This window comes from Aquila chrysaetos, chromosome Z, assembly GCF_900496995.4.
Source record: "Aquila chrysaetos chrysaetos chromosome Z, bAquChr1.4, whole genome shotgun sequence".
NCBI lineage: Eukaryota > Metazoa > Chordata > Aves > Accipitriformes > Accipitridae > Aquila > Aquila chrysaetos.
The window spans coordinates 49968154-49977091 of NC_044030.1; positions in this window are offsets into that span (position 1 = coordinate 49968154).

Below are 8938 nucleotides of genomic sequence, written 5' to 3' on the forward strand. Positions count from 1 at the left end.
CTGCCATTTAGTCAGGAACCCAAACCGTTACAGCTTCCACAGCCTGTCTCTATCACATACAAAGTCAAGTTTGCAGGTTTGTCTGTTCTCTTCAGTGACATTTCACGGGATGGGAGACACCCCTGCAAGATCACAACCTCAGAGAGCAACTTCCCCTGCAACCATGGAGGGGAACACTTCACACCAAGAGTTTTGGAAGGGGAGATGAAGTGACTAGCCTATTCGTAAAGTGCTCAGACCCAACAGCAGCTAACAGCTATCAGTCCCATCCTTTCCCTCACCATACAGCTAATCCAAAATGAACAGCACCCCCTGCTTCCTCTGGGGTCTGTAAGGTGAGATGTTGAAAGAAACACTTTTGAATGTCTGCATCCTATACACCATAGCAGGGTCCCTATCACTGGCTTTCCTAGCTGAATGATGAGAGGCACCAAGTACTCCTGTATTTAACAGGAGTGTAAAATCCTCCAGTTCTCTAAAATAAACCCCAAACCTCTGCTATGAGAAACAAGGAAGTATCTATGTTAGATGATACAAATATCAATTTCATCTTCTCTATCAACTAGCACACATTTTGGTACGCAGATACTGTGTTATGTACAGAAAGCAATGTCTCACCCATTTTTCTGAATGCTTTGACCTTATAAGACCTTTCTGCTGTTAAAGCAAGGTCCAGGACTGTACAACCTTTTAAGATGCACATTTACAGAGTCACAAATAATGCCATATATGCCCGCATTCACCTCAGACAGTTTTCTGTTGTGTGAGTCATCCTTTTCATAGAACAAACATTTGGGGTCAGAGAAGGGAGGAGCAATAGAACAGAGCAAACCATGAGATCACTGCAGAATATTTTGAAGTTTTTTTCCATTAGGATATCCGTTCTTTCCTGACAGTGTGGTCATTGCTAGTTACAGTTTAAGGGTCAATCACATATTCCATTATGGTGGTTCTGTATAAAAAAGTCACAAAGAGATGGTTCCTCACAGAAAGAGCCTGACATGAGCTCTCATGGAGCACCTAAGCTGGCATTCAGCTGCAAACTTCCGTCAATGATTTCAAAGCTGTTGTTTCCCAAGATTGCAAGTACTTTAAAGGTTGTTTTGGTCCAATAAATAGCATCACTAACGTGGCATAGGGGGGCTTTTCTATGATATAATACTTTTATCTGCCACAAATGCCAGTCAGGGCTGGCAGGCAAAAAGATTTTTGTGATTTTTTTCCCAGTCTGTCTTCCACACTATCTTACATTTGTCATTGTCCTGCCTGTGCTACAGCTTTGATTGCTGCAGTGACCAGCGAGATACACAACGAATTATATTACAAATGCCATATGTAAGCTTGCCAAAAGGAAGTAGTAGTATTAACAGCTAATACGCTTCTCTAGTGGTAAATAAGCAAGAAATAAGCTGTGGTTGTGATTAATTAAAATTGTAAGAATTATTTGCTTATCTAAATGCTCAGCTTTATTAGAAAAAGAGCCTTACAGTAAAACCTAATCCTTGCATCTAATTACTGACCAGGATAAAACATAAATTTTTAAGTTATCTTAATTATTCTTCATTACTGTAGATAATTATCAGCTATAAAACAGCACGTTACAGTCTGAGGATAGACAGAGCTCAAGTGTATTCCTCATTTTTCCCCCAGTATAAAAAAATGAATCAAAAGATTTAACACTTGTAAAAAGGAACAAAACCTCACACTTTACAGTTAAACTCTGATGCTCATAGCTACAAGGTATATTTGAAGCCAGGTATTCATCACAGTTCAGTGGAGGACTGGCACTTCGTATAAATTACAGCAATGCGCAGCATTAAGATAACAGATCAGCAGAAGCTGATCCCTCTTGCAAGATCTAACACCTTTCACTTCAGGCATAAGAAGAGAACTCCTTGTGGGTATGTCTTTATATTATGGCTTACAGTAAAATTTCTTATCCTTTGTATACTCAGATCCAATGTATGTTAAGTGTATATAGGCATTTCTATGCTGTTGAACACTGTGGCTACAAACTGCCACCAGTATTAGCAGGTTAGAAGATAACATGTAGCTCTGCTGTCTGTATTAGTTTTCAGTGCTGCAATCACTGGCAGTGGTTGCACAGACAGAGAATTAAAGACTGCTGAATAACTGCTACCATAGGTACTCGCTTGAAAGCCATGACACAGCAGTTTTATTTACTGCAGAGAGCAAGAGAGAGAGGAAAAGAGGGGAAATTCAAAGAAATGTCGAATTGGACAACCACACATCAGGGTAGCAAGCAAAACAGATGACCAGCATGTGAAGATTTGAGGAAAAAGCACAGAGCAACGAGGCCAAAGGACAAGGGTGTTGGGCCACATGGTCTCTGACTGCAGACACCACAAGCGCTCTCACCAACATCAGTTATGATACTGCGGGGTTTTTTCCTTTCCTATATATTTTTCTTTTTGCAGCACTTCTCCCTTTCTGCAGACAAGCCAAAACTGGTACTGTCAACACACATCACAGCTCTTCTCTGGTGTGCTAGGCTTCTTCCATGCCCAGGCTAACTACCCCTTTCCCTCAGTGGAAATACGTGGTGCTGTCCATCACAGTTCCAGAAGTGACACAAAATGAACAGAGAGCATGAACTAAGAAGCAAGCATTTGTTAGACAGCAGATGTAGCCTCCCCTTTGCTGGTTGCTTCACATTGTGCTCTACGAGGCATTGCTCTGTGTCATTAACCCTCTTCCTCTCCCTTGTGCCTGTGGAGAAGACATGTGCCACTGACCTAGTCTGCTCCTCATGATCGCAGCTGAGCAAAGACTTCCTGTGATGGAAACCTGCCACAAGGACCTCTATAGATCTTTAAACATTTTCTAAATGCACCTTATTTTGACAAGGGCACAACCCTACAGCATGAAAAGAAACATGAACTGTCTGGGAACTGACATCATGCTGCAGTTCAGAGACCAGGAGACCCGAGCCACAGAGGAATTCATTCTCCTGAATGGATGAAGGACAGGTCACTTGAACTTCTTGATGATCTACCTCAGTTCTGTGTATGGATTGTGGCATCTGGTTCCATAAAAATAACATGGACTGTTGACTTTTGGCTCAAAGGCACAGCTGTTATCTCAAAGCAAGGAATGGAGACACTGCATGTGTGCGTGAGCTAACATCAGAATGAAGTCTCACTTCCGTAGTTTAAAATAGTGTAGTATTTTGACACAAACTTTTTCACTATCTTGTGGAAAGACTCACAATAACTTACCTAGAGCCTGCCTGTCTTGCCTTCATACCCGGTCTTCAGATTTCTAACGCACAGGAGAGTATCACTGAATTTGATGGGGATTTCCCTAATCACCTGTGAGCAGTGAGCCAGAGCCTTATTTGAGGGTAGCATTGTCAGCAAGACACTGCAGGTATGGCATATGGTTACAGTGGCATTTTGGGGGGATTCACACAAACACATACATAAATATGCCAGAGCAGTTCTATTGGTGGTATGCTTTTAAAGGCATTGGAGCCCTCTGCCTCATTACATGCCACCAGAAGCAGGATTTACATTGACTTTCCAAGGTGGGACAGTACTTTAACACAGGCACAAAAATCAGTTCAGCACATCTGGAGATAAGAGAGCTTGGGACATAGTGTACTAGCATCACAAGTTACAATGCTAAAGATTTCTGAAAGAATTCCTAAGTATTAAATCCAGAGCATATGCTGAGGGGCAAAGAGCAGGTCAGGGCAGGTTATGATCCTACTCATAGGTTTAATATTTCATTCTTCCAGTGGCCCTAATAACTGACAAGAATTTACAGAAATCAAGACAAAACATCCCATTTTATAAAACTGTCAAGGGCAGGTTCTGGAAACAGATTGCTTCAATCTAAGTTTTGAATTAATCTACTCTTTACATCACTACTTCTTGATTCATTCCAAATACCACAGTGGGACTTCAAAGATAGTTGCCATTATGCCCTCCCTTTTTCTGGACCAGGGTTTATTCATATTACAGAAGTGGATTAGTAAAAGTCATGTTGTGATTGCATCTATCTGTTTTTACAGGAAGAGGTAATAGGCATCACTAACTATTTAGTGTGTCCCTTCTGCCATGTGCTTTGTTTTGCTTTGGGGTTTCTTGTTGTCTTTTTGGGGGGGGGCTTTTTTTTGATGACTTAGTTCAGAAGGTAAGGCTGAGTTTGAACCTTCTCACCCTTTGCCTGACTCATCCCTTTCACTACAGTTTGCAAAAGTGGCAAATTAGCTGGCACATTACTCAGTGCTTCTGCTCTGCTAAAGCTCTGGCCCAGCCAGACATGAATGCAGGACCAGCAGGGAGGCCTTCCCCCACTGCATCTTTCTTCCTTGTACCATAAAAGTGTGCTGATGATAGTAAAACACTTCCAGCCTGTTTGTCCACCAGTCCCTTCTGCTTGTGTAATTGGAACCAAGGGAGAATGTGGGTATTGGAGCACTGGAATTTCTGAAGAACAGGCTAGACAAAAATCTTCCTGGGATATTTTTGAAGGGCTGAGCCTGCTTTTGAGCTGCTAGTTGTTTAGATGACTTTCTGAGAACCTTTCTAGCCCTATTTTACTATGACTCCTCGAGAGCAGACTGTATAATACATTGCTTTTGCTGTCATAATCAACTTCTCTCCTTTTAGCAAAGGAGATTAGCAATTAACAATGGTAGTCCAGGCACTGTGGTCAGCAAGATAGACCACATCACACCTCTGTGCAGATACTGTGTGCAGCTGTGATGGTACATTACTGAAACAGAGTTATCTGTTTGTCTGGGACACTGCAAACATTGCTCTGTGCGCTGTCAGCTGAGAAGCAGACAACATCCCTGTAGACAGAAGTATAAGGAGTGCGTGCATCACTCCAAAATGTTCATATGGAGAATCACATTGCAGTGCTGGTTGGGTTTCTACAACAAAGTAGGTCTTTCTCCCTTCTCTGCAGTTCTCTTACAATTCCCACTTTTTCTTTGAGGTTTTTCGCTTCACAGTCTCTCCCTAGGCAGCTGTCTGCTTATAACTTTTTCCCTCTTACCTACCAGTAAGGCTATCATTCACAGCCTGTTTCCTAGTTCTCTCATGGGCAACTTAGCAGTTTCCTCTTGTCAGTGGAACATCTTCCCTAAACTGATAGTCACCTCCTCCACAGCCCTTTTTTTTCCCCCAGATGTCTAGCAAGGCACTTGTTTTGCAACCCAGCTTTTAAGTAATTTCTCCAAGTAGTCATTAATGTCAATAATGGGCATCACTTCTGTGCAAACACAATATGCAGTCTTGTGCAGATTTTTACCCTCATGTTTGTAGTTTAAATATGCACGTTTTTTTTTTTTCTCTCAGAAAACAGTTTCTTCCAGGCCATGACTCACTTGTCACTGTCAACTAGCATCTGCAATGGCTCGTAGCTTCCTTTTTGTGGAGAAAGAGCACCCAACACAATGTGGATACAAATGATACATTTCAACCATAGTGAGATCCTACAGCCAATAATGTAAATACTGAGTGTATCTAGTGTTTTAGAATAACCTTTATCTTTTTACATTAAACCTCTACTTTTTTAATCCGTTTGGTTTTGCTTTCATTTTGTACTTATATAGTTACTGATTATGTGTCTTTTAACACTTCTATTTTCCATGCCCTGACTGTATTGCACTGTTCTTTCTTGACCAAAATATGTTTTACATTTTATCCAGTCCCATGAAAGTAAAAAAAAAAAAAATTCCAGACTCTTCAGATTCCTTGCACTCTCCATGTTCCCTGCTGATACCAAGGTTATACAGAACATGAGCATCAGAACAACTTGCTTAGAATTTTTTTCTTCGTTTTGAGTTGCAGATATTTTCCTTCTTCTTTTACAAAGCTGATCGCTTTGTAATTGTATGAATGTTTCATATAGTCTACAAGATATATTAAAAATAAATTTTACAGGACCTTAACAGAATCCATGCAACAAAATAAAGGTGTTATACTTACTTTGGCATTGAGGTAGGAACCCTGACATAAACAAAGATATTTAGGATAAAAGGAATAGAGACAGAACCACAGTACTTCTCAATGTTTTATAAGAAACTATGGAGAACAAGTAGATTAACTCCTCTGGTAACTTTTCAAAGATAATTGGGACTATTTCAGTAGACCATTCCAGACTCTGGCAGAAGTAGGTGTAAAAACCAACAAACTCAAAGAACGCTGTGTGGACTTTCTGCTCACTGGTTCTCTTTTTTTTTTTCTGGTCAAGCATATGAAGCAGAAATGTGAATGGTTAATAGTGATGAAGAGAAATTGCAAATTCAGAGCTCCTTTTTGAATTCCAGAAACAATGCAGGGAAGTAACGTAGATGCTTTAAAAAGGAGTCTGCGTTTTTGACACTTTAAAAGCTGACACTGAGTGCTTCGGAAAGATAGATCCTGTTAACTCTGGGAAGTCACAGACTGAACCAATTAATGTATGACACGACACATGCAATCTGGTTTCTAAATTGGCAGTCAACTACATTGTGGTCAATGACAGGCTATGTCATATAGCATAATTTCTCTTACTCCTGAGTCTCCTGGGGCAAATTCTCACAAATTAAATTGTGATCCAGGGGCCTGGGAACCTTTGAGACCCCTGAAATGATTAGAATAATAAACGAAGGACTGTCAGGTCTCCTCAGTAGGAGAAAGCCCCTCAGTATGAGCAAGTCTTGACAGTTAATAAAAATGGTGACCATGGACCAACTTCTTGCCAAAGCTAAGGTTCAGACAGCATCCAGATACTACAGGGTCTGACACTATGCCAGTCATATCCCTCTTGGGCTTCTTAAGAGAAGTACATCCTATGTCAGCCCTACACCTGACAAATCAGCTGTTGAAAACTTAAAAGACACAGTGTGCTTGAGGGTGAGCATAGGCTAGAAGATGCAAGTTTTTTTCTGCCTGTGCTTTGAGAAAGCCAAGCTTTGAGCTGCCTCTATGAAGGCCTTTGCTTTGTTTGAACTAATTATTGCATCAGGAATTAAATGGTAATCTTTCCAGAAGACAAGGAAGACATACATTCTAAAAGAAAGGTACTTACGTTGGAGAAAGCTAGACACAGAGCAGGCAGTGTCTCTCTAGACAACCTTCTGCATTCTGAGGGTAATAAAAGCAGCAAGGAGAGAGTGAGCCAGTCAGAATATGCGTTGGGAAGGTGATTAAATAGTGTGCATCCCAGTATACACACCACTGAATTTTCTCTGGGTTCCACCTTTCTCCCCTCCCAACGGTCAGCATTGTGGGCATTACTAAAAACTGACTTCCATTGTGATTTGTGTGGACTCTGAAGTTAGGAAAGTCCAGGAACACAAAGGTCTAGCCACGATCCTGCTTATGGGAAATAAGCTGGGACACTGACAATTTACAAAGCCCAGTCTCTTTAGAGAGCACAGATGCTCTCTGGTATTTCCCTGCCAGGGCAATCAGGCCAAGTTCTCATTTCCAGCTCTGTCCACAATCCATTTTGTGTCCAGCCCATGTCCGTAAGCATAGAAATGACAGGAAAAAAATTCAGTGTCTAAGTCACCAGACTGCCACCAGCTACTCCGTGTCCCTGTCCCAAGACAGGATCAGCTATGCCCATGGCCTATATAAATGCCTATAGCTTCTCCAACTGCTCCTTAAAAATCTGCCTCCATGAAGACATAATGTTCTGAGCCTCCAGTCTACTCCTGTGCCTCCTGCACCTCACTTCCCCTAATGCCCTGTCTGAACCTTCACACACTTCCTTCTATACACTTACATCCTTTTAATGCCCACCTCACACTGCTTTTTATGGCTGACTAAGCCTATTTCTCCACACAGGTCATTTTTTTTCCAGATGCTGGTAATCCTCATTGCTATCCTTCTCTGAAGGAAAGGATTTCTTCCTGTCTTACAGATTTTTTTTTTTTAGTATGATGTTGTCTTTTTCATTTTAATGTGGTGATACCTTATTGTAGTATATTTGGCTCCTGATCCACACTAACCTTTCAGTTTCTTGTACAAAGAACTGCTCCTTTCCTAGTTATTCTGCATTCAGTGTTGTCAATGATGCCTATAAATGTGTAACACCTTGCTGTTACTCCATCTACAATTCAGCAAGCTACTTTTGAATTTTAGACCTGTTTTTCAAGGTATTTGTGAACATTCTCAGACTTTAGTTTATCAATACCTTCCAGGTCGCTACCGCTGAGCAATTAAACAGAAGGTGACCCAGGAGAGACTCCCTGCTGAACTCCACTCAACACCTTCCTCTGGTTTTATAATGGGCTGTCTAGAACAGCTCAGAAGCAGCTATCCAAACAATTTCACACTAATCCACAGAATTTTTATTAAACCCAGATTTTCTAGCACTTTTATAATAATGTCCTGTCAGACACTGCTATAAATCTTATCACTGTCAAAATCTAACAGTATACTGTTTATTCCATAGCCACAGGGACAGCAAATACTCTACTGTAGAAAACTAAATTAGGTAGACACAACTTGCTCTTGACAAACTCCTACTCACCTTTTCATTATATGCTGTGAGTTTACAAACAGTTTTTTATGGTTCCTGAGTTTGGGGCCCCAGAAGTCACCTCCATCAAACTTCAGACTTTCTCAGCTTGCACTGTGTTTAACTAACAGCCAGGTATACAGTGATACGAGATTTCCAACTGCCCCTCCTGGGGAAGTTTCTGCCTCGTAAGTTTGGAGAAAAAGGCAGGTTTGTGTGTGTTACAGTGAAGTAATTCCTCCGTCTCTGGAACAGAAGGATGTGAACCTTCTTCCATGTGTAACTGGCTACTGATGCTGCAGCTGGTATAAGCTGCAATCAAAGAACCCATCCAGAACTTCAGCACTGCTTTGGTTTCCTTCCTGGGTAAGTTCTCTGTTATTTTAACATGGTTCTTGATACAGCTTGTCTCAGAGGCCTGGCTTCTCTACCTGACCATCTGTCTTGCACA